Here is a 12,819-nt window from a genome sequence, read left to right on the forward strand (position 1 = left end):
CTCATCAAGAAGATTAATAAAAACTCATCATCAAGGGAAGAAAGCAACAATGTAGCAAAAGCCTTGATATAAGAATCTGACATGGTGAGGTATGTAATCTATCCTCAGATCAATTTTTCATGCAATTAAAATTCTTTCTAGATCATTATGTTAGGTGAATAAATACATGGAACAACAAAAGATTAAACTAAATTAGAAAATTCATGTCCTAAGAAAGAATATAAAAAAATATCAGATGACAATGCAAAATTAAAGGAATAGGTAGAAACTCTTAATTTAACATTATAAAAAATTTCTATTGGTTCAAATAATTTGAAATTTTTATTAAAGAACCTGATCCTGTTTGAGAAGTTGGACAAAACGGAGAGCCGGGAGAAAAAACCCATTGCTGATAGAGAATAATACCTGTGGAATGCCGATCCGAGAAACCCAAAGCGGATCCAAGAAGATGAAGCCACAAGAGTGCCCCCTCGATGCAAGATACCAATGGAGATGAAGAGATCCGATCGAAGAACACCTAAATTCGGAGCTCCCAAAGCTTCCTGCGCACAAGAGACCAACCAACACTACCGTCAGTGACCTAAGACCGGGGTGGGAATCCCTGGCTAGGCCCTCCGACGCTCAAGTCAGTGATCTCTCTTGGTGTGGAAGAAGGAGGAAGAAGATGAACAGTAGTTGAAAATTAGGGTTATGAGTGTGCGCAATGATGTGAACTTACCTAGCCAACGGGGAGGATTCCCCTTTTTATACCACTTCATATAACCTCCGTAGTCATGAAGTGGACCCCGGTTTGTTAGAGTTTGTTATGAGATGATGTCAGCTGTGTACTTTTGGTGAATGACTTTTTAAGGAATCTTCTTCGTACCCTAGATGTACCTTCTTTGTCGTCTAGCACCTGCAAAATGGTCTGAAAACACATTTCCCGCCAAAACACTGGTTATGCAATCGTATACTGCAAACATATTTAAGAAACTACTTTATTTGTAATATCACTTCTCCTCTATCTTACCAATTCTTTTTCACAGTGTTCTTATCCTTCCTATTCACCCCTCCTGTTTTTGCTATATCAAAGATAGCTTGATGTACTAATGTTTCTTGTCTTAGTCGGGACTGGGCCCAATTAGGTTTGATCAATTATTATTACCCCTCACGAGGTTCCTGGGGAAGTGCTCGTCCGAGCTCCTTTATTTATTATTTTAACTAGCATTAGGCTATATTTTATCAAATATCTTTTCAAGATATTAGTCAACCCGGCTGATATTAACCATCCTCCTTGGAGGCATATCTCGGTCGATATAGACCTACCTCCTTTTAAGATATATCCCAGCCGATATTGGCCTACCTCCTTTGAGACATATGCCAATTGATATGGGTCTTCCTCCTTGGAGGCCTATTTTGGTCGATATAGACCTACCTCCTTTTGAGGTATATCCTGATCGATATTAGCCTACCTCCTTTGAGGTATATGCCAATTGATATGGGTCTTCCTCCTTGGAGACAAATTTCGGTCGATATAGACCTACCTCCTTTTGAGGTGTATCCCGGCCGATATTAGCCTACCTCCTTTGAGGTATATGTCAATTGATATGAGTCTTCCTCCTTGGAGGCATATATCGGTCGATATAGACCTACCTCTTTTTGAGGTATATCCCGACCGATATTAGCCTACCCCCTTTGGGGCATATGCCAATCGATATGGGTCTTCCTCCTTGGAGTCATATTTCGGTCGATATAGACCTACCTCCTTTTGAGGTATATCCCGGCCGATATTAGCCTACCTTCTTTAAGGTATATGCCAATTGATATGGGTCTTCCTCCTTGGAGGCATATCTCGGTCGATATAGACCTACCTCCTTTTGAGGTATATCCCGGCCGATATTACCCTACCTTCTCCATTTGATTATATCCTTTCCCCTTCTTATCGGGGACCCATGAAACCTAACCCATATCACTAGCCTTCCCTTCAAGTCTAGTCAAAGGAGGTGTAGATGACTGACTTGACACAAGTCTGATTTTATTTTTTCCTACCCGTGCCACCTATATTGATTTAACTTTACAAATTTTATGTACAGCTATCTCGTGACTCTATGTACAGTGATCCCGTGAACCTTAGTATAGTGATTCATTGGGTCCTTTAATCCTTTAAATAGGGCTACAACCTTCTCTTCGTTCATCGCCTTCCTCAGTTCTTTTTCTTCTCTGTTGATCTTTTCTTGCTAAGAGTATGGCTTCGACTCCCCCTCTTTGGAGGCGACTTTTGTTGGACAAGGCGAGATCTATATATGAGTTTATTCAAGTTTTTGCTTTGGCTAACTCTAGGGTTCGAGGAACTGCCCCAAGAGATGAAGTTTTTCAATGTTTAGAATTTTCATCCAAAGGTGCCAATGCTCTGAAGGCTCAAGAAACTTCAGAGAGATTTTCGTTACTCATGGAGGGCCAACCCAATAGCCCATGGATGTCGCGAGAAGGGCACAACACATGTTACCGATGGGATAAGCTTGGTGGCTCTAGTTGCAGAACTCCAGGGCTTGAGGAGGGAAAAGGCTTTTTCACTTACTTTTCCATCATGGTTTGAATAGATCCATCCTCTTCCCCTTGCCCTTGAATCTTTCTGCTTCATTGTTTTCTTCATCCGAGACAAAATATTGCCACTTATGTGCCTTGACAAGCTCGGATGGGCTCCCTGTGTGTTAGGTAAAATGTTTCCACTTCCGCTCCATGGTAAGTTTGATTTCAGTTGGACTGAAATTTTCCAAGTATCTCGAGAGCTTATTTGTGTGATTTTTGTTATTTGTGTGAGGCTTAATGTCCTGAGGGAAAATGTAATATTATGTACTTGACCAGATTCTAAGTATAACAATAATTTTTTTTATATTAAATCATGTAACTCTGTTGAATCCTTTTAATCCATAAGAATAAAGGTGATGTTATGCTCATTACCCCTTCGTATATCCTATGTTTTGTTATCTTGATAAATATTTTTCATTTACCACGACTAAGGTTATCTTGATCACTGGAGTACTTCTTCATTATAGCTAACGTTATATCGATCGATATTAGCTTATCTAATGTGATTTAAACCGAGATTATACTTGTCTAACATAGCCAAAGTTATGTTGGTCGATATAAAATTATTTTGATCAATGTCAGTTTGCATTCTTATAATGATACTAACTTAAAATCTGTTACTCGCCTAAATTACTATCCTTAAATATGTTTTGTCCTTAGCCTGGGCTTAGTCAAACTCAGTCTCTCTTCCTTTATTATGTCTATGTAATTACGCCTCCTTTCAATACTTTCTGATTAGTAATTGGCTCTACCTCGGGTGAGAGAATGTTGGAAGCGTACAACGAGGTGTTACCAACCCCAGCGTGATCCGATCTGTCACATCCAGTATAAATGTTTCCTTTATGACTTATATGACACATACTTTCTCTTATTTCCACATCATGTACGCCCTTGCCTTTTTCCTATGATCCTCATCGTTTGCTGAGATAAAAACATTTTGATCTGATGACGACTGTGTGTTTTTCAAACCCTAAACCCTTTGTCTTCTTTTCAACTTTGTCTCTTCTTTTCCCACCTTAGCATTCTTCTTTTGTTGCAGTTTTCAACCAAACCTCGTGCTCATCGTTTCTAGGTGATTTCCTTTATTGCTTTCAGTAAGTAATCTGTTATTTTGCTAGCCTTTACTCTTGTCTATGGCTGAGGAAGCAATTGCTCCTTGGTATGTCCACATGTCTTCTTCTTTTGATAAAAATGCTAGGCTAACCATCCGTCATCAGTATGAAATTCCCCGGGAGTATGGCATCATAATCCCAAAATCGGATGATCGTCCTCATCGTCCTCCTGCTAATTGCGTGACTTTTTTCAAGGATCAGTTGATAGGAGGTTTAAGGTTTCCCATTCCTCCTTTCTTGGTCGAAATAAGCCAGTATTTTGATATTCCTTTGCAATAATTTGCCCCCAACGCATTTCGTTATCTATGTGGTACTTACATGCTGTTTCGTTTGCTAGATATTCCTCCTACTCCTCAAAATTTCTTCATGTTCTCTTATCCCAAGTGCTCGGAACCTGGTGTTTTATTGTTTCAGTCACGGACTAAAATGGTTCTTTTTGAGGATATGCCCTTGTCTCTCAAAGCTTGGAAATTCCGTTTTTTCTTCATAAAGTTTCCTGGACCCATTCCTTGGTCTTATTCTTGGAAATCTTCCTTACCCTCTTTGCCCGATATCAGAGAGTTCCATCTGCATCCCTCTTTTCCTATTTATTATGAAAAGTTGTTAAATCGTCGACTTTCTATTCCCAAGTGGCTGAGAGTCGATCTTCTATACCTGTTTGGCTTAAGTCCCGTCAAACCTGATACTCAAGTCCCTTTAGGTAAAACCTTGTTTCTTTCTTCTTGCTTTTAACTAACTAAACTATTTTTCTTTTCTATATAGTGGAGAGCTTTTATGATGCTTTGATTGATGAAGAACTACGTCTGGAAGAGGACGCAATTCGTGCCAAAGAAGCAGAACTTCTGGCTGCTATTACTCCTTCCCCTTTAATCGAAGAGCCGACTCCTTTAGCTGAGGTACCCAGCTCTTTGGGAGTTCTTGAAGCTCTTGAGGCTCCTGAAGGTCTTCCTGCAGAGATCCTTGCTATTTCTTTACCCGCTGTTACTTCACCAGTGGCTGCTGCTGCCTCCTCATCTGCCCCTCTTCCCATCATTGAACTCGCGTCTTCTGGTAGCCCAAATAAATCAATAGCTGAACTTGCTACCGGCAAACGCCCGAGGCGCAAACTTACCAGGGTTCCTCTGTCCAAAAGGAGGCTTATCCTTCCTGCTAATGAACAGGTTTCAGAAGGTTTTGTTCCTGCTGACCTTCCTTCTGATGAACTAACGTTGGCCGAACTCTACCCTTCTCTTAGTTTTCCTGCCTCACCTTTCTCTAATGCCAATGCTTCTGGCGATGTCTCTTTCACCTTCCCATTGTCTATTCCAGCATCTGGATCTTTACCCTCCTCACCTTCTTCTTATTTAGTCTTTGCTCCTCCATCTATTCCTACTTCCTCCTTCACTGCTGGTTCTTATACTATTCCTATCCTCCCCATATTGCTAGGAGGTTCTTTCGCCAGCGCCTGGGATGAAGTTCGTCCTATTTTTGAAGAACTCACTACTCCCGAAGCAATTGATCGTTTCTCCCATAATGAGAATCAGGTATGTTGGCTAACGTCTACTTTCTATCTCTTTAGCAATCATCTTATGGACTTTTATTATATTTTTAGCGATGGATAGAAAACATGGGTTTATCTCGGCTGATGCACAATTTATACAACGAGAATAAGAAGCTGAGAGCTGAGAATGATAAGCTGAGACAACAGGTTACTGAATTATCTTCTGCCTCATTTTCTGTTGCTGCCAAGAAACAACTTGAAGCTCAAATTGAAAGTCTTCAAGCGCAATTCAAATCGGCTACAGATCTTAACCAAGAATTATCTTCCAAAATTGGCGAACTAAAGGCTGATTATGAAGCAGAGTTGGCTGAAAAACTCAAAGCCCTGCAGCTGAAGGAAGATGAAATAACTTCCTTGAACACCTCCCTTAATTCAGTTAAAACCGAGGTTTCTGTCAAAGAGAACGAACTAAAGACTTCCCAAACGACTCTAGCGGTTTACAAGGCAAACGAAGATACTCGTTACAGGGAACGGGCCACCGCTATGATTGAATCTCCTGAATTCAATAGGCCGATTGTGAAGTCCATCTTATCATCCTTTACTGCGGGAGCTAAAGGGGTGATTCAACAATTACGAGAGGAAAACTATTTATCTCGTGATCCTCCTCCTCACTTCTTGAATCGTCGCAAACTTATTGAGGACAAGCCTCCTGATCTATACCCTCAGTTGACCTTAGTATGACTTTCTTTTCTTATTTAAATTCGAATCCTTGTAAAGGGGGATCAAAACTCTGTGATGACAATCTGGCGAACTCATGTAAAGTTAATTATCCCTTTTTATTGTTAAATCTACTCTTCCTTATGATGATCGTCCGTTTTGTTTAAATATGGTAAATGTCACTTGGCTAGTCCTTATAAAACCTTGCCCAACATATTATTCTATCTAGACTGTTTCATCATGACCGGGCGGTATATATCAATGCTAACAAATACCGCCCAATATCTTATAGATTAATTGTGTCCCACTCGCTCTAGTACAGTCCTATTGTGATATTCCCAATATCGGTCAATTTGTTCTACTTGATTGATTTACACTCGTATCTATGTGTGTCGTCTTATGTATTAACCAAATTTCATATGGTTTTATCATTGTGTATACCATTTGACTTATCATGATAAGCCTTTGGTCGACATATTTGAATTGCATCTATCTCGGCCAATCTATTATGATCGACCGATTCATATTTATGAATATCGTCCGATATTTTTTAACCAGGTCCCGTCTATTAACTAACACTTTATACCCAACTTTGGCCTGATTTTATTAGACAAATAATCCGAACTTATAACATTTGACCAATTTTTATTTATATTCGTCAGACTGTATTAAGAATTATATTTAGGGAAACTTTACGCATTTTTCGAGGAAGATTACATAACTTCACCTCTCTCTCTCGGGATTCATTCCCCCTTTTTAGAGTTTGATTTTATCCTTTAATGTTATCACCCCTTTATGATGATTGATTACTTTTTCCTTTCTTGTTTCCTTCTGCTGTCTTTGTTTGGGGGTTTTAGCACGAGACCAAAAGAAAAACAAGGGTTTTAAGAAGTTCTCTCCCGCTTTCCCACTTTTCTCTTCGTCTTCTTGATTCTGCTTCCTTCTACTGTTTTACTATGGCCACTTCCCCTCCTGCGTGGTTTCTTTCATGTACTTCTGACCTTATAGAGATAGAAGAGGTGGATTTGAAGGCGACTTATGGTTTTCCTTCTTATATAGCTCGTCCTACTCCACTGGATAGTCCACATCTTCCTTCTTTAGGGTGTATATCTATTTTCCGAGATCAAGTCCTATAAGATTTTCGATTTCCTCTTCCCCCTTTCTTTTTTGACGTTAGTCTCTATTTTAATATTCCACTCAATCAATTTGTCCCTCAATCATTTTCTATCCTTATGGGTTTTGTCGGGGTATCTAAACTGTTAGATTTTCCCTTGTCTCCTCGTCTTTTTCATCACTTCTTTGTTCCTCGTCGAGTGGATGTTGGTGTTTTCAAATTCCAATATCGTCCCAAGGCCATTTTGTTCAACCGAATTCCTCCTCAGGGGGAATGGTATAACAAATTTTTCTATATGCGTCTCCCTTCTCCTCCATTTCCCATTCAATGGATATATGACCTACCTCCGCTTCCTAGCACCCATAATCTTCTTAACGATCCCTCTGTTGCTTTTGCATTACCTAAACTGAGAGGAGCAAAATTTAGCTTGCCATATCTAATTGTGGAGGGTTTGATGTTTCCTTTTGGGATAGGCAATATTGACACTCCTTTGGATGACTCTTTTGGTATGTATAAACATTTCACTCCACATTTACTGATTATTATATTTCTTTTATAATGGTGTTTAATTCCTGTGTTCCAGCTGATGCCCTTCTTCCAGCTTTTATGTACAAGAATCCTGCTATGACTAAGTCCTTTGTTAACAATCTTGGAGAAGAATGGTTGCGAGCTCGCCGGGCTAATCCTAATTCCTACACCTTAGGCTTGCTATCCGAAGGAGAACAACGGGCAGAGGCTGTCTCGACCATGGAAGAGGAAGAAGAAGAGCCTTTTATTACCTTAATCAAAAAGCCAAGGCTTACTGAGGATGCCCCCTTTAGCGATTTCTTTGGTACTTTTGTGCAAGCTCCTCTTGTCCCGGCACCCATTTCCCTTGAGAGAGGTAAGGCACCGATAACTCCTACCCATATTATCTCTAACCCTTCTCTTAGGATGATGAGACCTGGTCTGCTCATCCCCTCTTCTTGTGTTATTATTTCAGCTCCTTCTGCTTCTGCTTCTGCTTCTGAGATGTCCATTATCCCTTCTGTGTCTTTTGCACCTCTTGCATTGGCCTTGCCTCCTTTGGCTTCTGGGCCTCGGGCAAAACGGACACCTTGCCGGAGATCTTCTCCAAGTGCCAGGCCCTCAGCTATTCGCGTTTCCACAACTGAGTCAGCCCCCCTTGCCTTGTCACCTTCTATTCCCTCTAGTTCTTCTTCTGCTTCTTTTATTTCTACTATTTCTCTTCCTTCCATTGCACCTCCTTCTTCCCTACCTCCTTCTTCCTCCATTCCCTGATCTTTATTTATACAGGCTATGGGTCTGCCCTCTCAATTGGGTCAGTCCTCTGATCCACTCAGCTATGGTTCTTTACAACTACAAGGCTTATTGGCCGAATCTTGGCTACAGGGCCAAGAACAACTAAGAGGCCTTAGTCTTCCACATTGAGTCGACCGCCATAGTCGTCAGGCAGTAGTTGTATGTATTTCTGGTTATATGTTGTCAACTTTGTATCCTTATCTCTAACTATATCATCTTTTTGTTTAGTTCCTTGCCTCAAGTCTGCATATCGACCAGCTACTTATGTCTAAGGACCAGGAGAACAGTAAATTAAAAGCTCAACTAGAGACATTGAAGGCTACTTTACCTTCTTCTAATAACGACCTGGCTCAGTTGCAAGAGAAAGTGATTTTGCAAGATCAATAATTAAGAGCATTGAGACAAGAATTAGAGGAATCACAACAATTACTGAAAGACAAAGAGCTTGCAAGGAGAACTCTGGAATTACAGGTGGATCGACTACATTCTGGTCTCCGACTGGAGATTGCTTTAAAGGAGAAAGCTCTCTTAGATGTTTCTCATAAAAGTCTTATTTTAGAGAAAGTAGAGAAGCTTCATAATGCCCGTCTTTCTGACCAAGCTCAAGACCTAGCCTCTCATGATTTCACTATCCTACAGGAACAAGAGCAAAGGAAAGCTCAAGATGTTGAGTTGTCACTACTCCAGAAGGAATTGGAGCAGCTTAAATCAGAAAAGGATGCTTTAAAAGATCAAAACACAAAACTGTAAGCTGATTTTCAAAGCTATAAGGAGCAAGAGAAGAGTCGATGGGAGGAGTGGCGTCTGACTTATTTAAAGTCTTCGGCGTTTTCCCAAGAATTTGTCCGTAGAATAGTGGGTGCTTTAAATCATTCTGAATCGGGAGTTCTTCGACAGTTAAGAGAGGGTAGTTATCTACCCAAGGAACCTCCCCCTTCTTTCATAAGTCGTCGCAGACTTAATGAAGAACTACCCGCAGATTTAAAAGGTCCTTTTAATTAATCATGTTTATGTATCTAAAAAGATTGTCCATAAAAGACTTGTAATGGAAAAACTGGTAATGAAAAGAAGTGTAAACAAAACTTGGTCATTAAGTGATTGCGATGTATAGGAAATTTTTGATACTTACCTGTTTTTCTATTGTGCTGGTTTGAGAATGCCTCTTTTGAAATGCTTTCGAGCATTAAATATAAGTTTTATTCGAGAATTCCTTGCTTATCTCTTGAAGTTAAACCTTATCTTGATGAATCCCTCTGCAGATAATATCTAGTGTGCTCCATATTTCAAAAGAATGAGTAATCCCGAGTGATCTTTACATAAGAAATTGTATAAGACTCCTGAGTTCTGAGCTAAGTATAATACTCCATGCGACTCTAAATAAAGATTTCCATGTGAATAGGCCTCTGGATAGAAAATGTGTCATATGCATAGAATCCTTTGTGAACCCTGGCTTCTGATCCAGTGGAAAATGTCAACCGATTTTGTGAATAAATTCATATAACCTTGCATTTACTATGCCCCTGAAGATTAAGTTCCATGATAGTTTAAAGTCTCCAGTTCCTCCCATGAAGACCCGTCCGAGTTAACTCATGAGATTTCCCGATCGACTATGTTCTGTGATGGTTTAGAGTCTCCGATTCCTCCCATGAAGACCCGTCTGAGTTACTTCATGAGATTTCCCGATCGACTACGTTCTGTGATGGTTTAGAGTCTCTGGTTCCTCCCATGAAGACTCGTCCAAGTTACTTCATGAGATTTCCCGATCGACTATGTTCTGTGGTGGTTTAGAGTCTCCGGTTCCTCCCATGAAGACCCATCCGAGTTACTTCATGAGATTTTCCGATCGATTATGTTCTGTGGTGGTTTAAAGTCTCCGGTTCCTCCCATGAAGACCCGTCCGAGTTGCTTCATGAGATTTCCCGATCGACTAGGTTCTGTGATGATTTAGAGTCTCCGGTTCCTCCCATGAAGACCCGTCTGAGTTATTTCATGAGATTTCCCGATCGACTATGTTCTGTGGTGGTTTAGAGTCTCCGGTTCCTCCCATGAAGACCCGTCTGAGTTACATCATGAGATTTCCCGATCGACTATGTTCTATGGTGGTTTAAAGTCTTCGGTTCCTCCCATGAAGACCCGTCCGAGTTGCTTCATGAGATTTCCCGATCGACTAGGTTCTGTGATGGTTTAGAGTCTCCGGTTCCTCCCATGAAGACCCGTCCGAGTTACTTCATGAGATTTTCCGATCGACTATGTTCTGTGATGGTTTAGAGTCTCCGGTTCCTCCCATGAAGACCCATCCGAGTTACTTCATGAGATTTCCTGATCGACTACATTCTGTGATGGTTTAGAGTCTTCGGTTCCTCCCATGAAGACCCGTCCAAGTTACTTCATGAGATTTCCTGATCGACTATGTTCTGTGGTGGTTTAAAGTCTCCGGTTCCTCCCATGAAGACCCGTCCCAGTTGTTTCATGAGATTTCCTGATCGACTAGGTTCTGTGATGGTTTAGAGTCTCTGGTTCCTCCCATGAAGACCCGTCCGAGTTACTTCATGAGATTTCCCGATCGACTATGTTCTTATGCCAAATTATGATGTTTGTACTGACCTTGTGATGGTTTTAAAATTTCTGAATTTTTCTTAGGGGAGCTGAATTGGTCTTTAGGATTCCCCACCGTTGTTGATTTCTCGAAAATAGATTATGAAAGTTCTGCCAATACTTGTCAGTCTGTATGAACCACATTTATTCCTATGGTGATATTTGTCTGGCATTACATTTATTGAAAGAAATGGAGTACATAAATTGTAAGAATACTTGTCTTCATCTCACTGGGAACTTACTTCAGACAATTATAATTTGTTCCTCCTGACGTATTCTTGAGTGGCATGATCTTGTCAGGTCCGGTAGGGTTGTAAATGATTTGTACTCTAGGGACATTCCAGAATTCTTTCTTCAGTATCTTGGAGATAATATGAACCTGATGCGAGCTTTTCCACCACTTTGTAGGGTCCTCCCCACTGCGGTGCCAACTTACTGACATCCCCAACAGGTTTAACACGCTTCCATACTAAATCTCCTACTTGGAAAAATCTGGGGATGACCCTTTTGTTATAATTTTGCCTTATTCGTTGCTGGTATGATATGAGACGAGTAGCAGCTTTATCTCTAATTTCCTCTATCAAGTCCAGCTCCATGAGTCGTCGACCCTCATTGTCTACATCATATAATTGCCTTCTGTTAGAATCTACTCCTACCTCAATGGGAATTATCGCTTCTCTCCCATAAACTAATTGAAAGGGAGTGATTCCTGTAGCTTCTCGAGGTGTAGTACGATATGCCCAAAGAACACTGGGTAATTCATCTACCCAACTACCTCCGACATGATCCAGTTTGGTTTTTAAACCCCTTATAATTTCTCTGTTAGTTACTTCTGTTTGACCATTACTCTGAGGATAAGCGATAGAAGTGAAGGCCTGCATAATACCATAATTTTTGCACCAAGCTAAAATTCTATGCCCTAGAAATTGCCTTCCATTATCAGAGATTAATTTATGAGGAATACCAAATCTGCATATGATATTTTTCCACAGAAATTTAATAACTACATCTTCGGTAATCCGGGCAAGCGGTTCTGCTTCTACCCATTTGGAAAAATAATCCACTGCTACCAAAAAAAACTTTCTTTCTGCAGTCGCCATAGGAAATGGGCCTACTATGTCCATGCCCCATTGATCGAAGGGACATGAGACTATAGAGGTTTTCAACAACTGTGTAGGGTGATACGAAATATTTTGATGTTTCTGACAAGACATACAAGTTCTTACCAACTTGTTGGCATCCTCGTGTAGAGTAGGCCAGAAATATTCTGCTAATAAGATTTTTCGGGCAAAGGATCTCCCTCCTATATGACAACCACATGAACCTTGATGAACTTCCTGTAAAATAAATTGTATATCTTCTGTGCCAATACACTTGAGCAGAGGTCTAGAAAAAGCTCTTTTATATAACTGTTCTCCTACCATAGTGTACTGAGCAGCTCTCTTCTTAAGTACCCTTGCTTGTTCTGTGTTACTTGGAAGAATACCTTGCTGTAGATACAATATGATTTGAGCCCTCCAATCACCTTGAATTTCTGCGTCAGCTTGTCTTTCAATACAGGATATTAACAGGGTTTGTTCTACGGGCCGATCTAGACTCCATGGTACTATGGCAGAGGTCAGCTTAGCCAATTCATCTGCTACCTGATTCTCATATTGAGGAACCTTTTGTATATTTACTTCTTGAAACTGAGACTTTAACTTGTCAAATGCCTCAGCATATAACTTAAGCCTGTCATTATTAATTTCAAAATTACCTGATAGTTGTTGGGCTGCTAATTGAGAGTCAGAATAAATGAGGACCCGAGCTGCTCCTATATGCCTAGCGGCTTGCAATCTAGCTATTAAAGCTTCATATTCTGCCTCATTATTAGTAGCTCTGTAATTCAATCTGATAGAGAGTTGGAGTCTATCTTCCTTATGAGATATAAG

Source organism: Zingiber officinale, chromosome 3B (genome assembly GCF_018446385.1).
Source record: "Zingiber officinale cultivar Zhangliang chromosome 3B, Zo_v1.1, whole genome shotgun sequence".
NCBI classification, from domain to species: domain Eukaryota; kingdom Viridiplantae; phylum Streptophyta; class Magnoliopsida; order Zingiberales; family Zingiberaceae; genus Zingiber; species Zingiber officinale.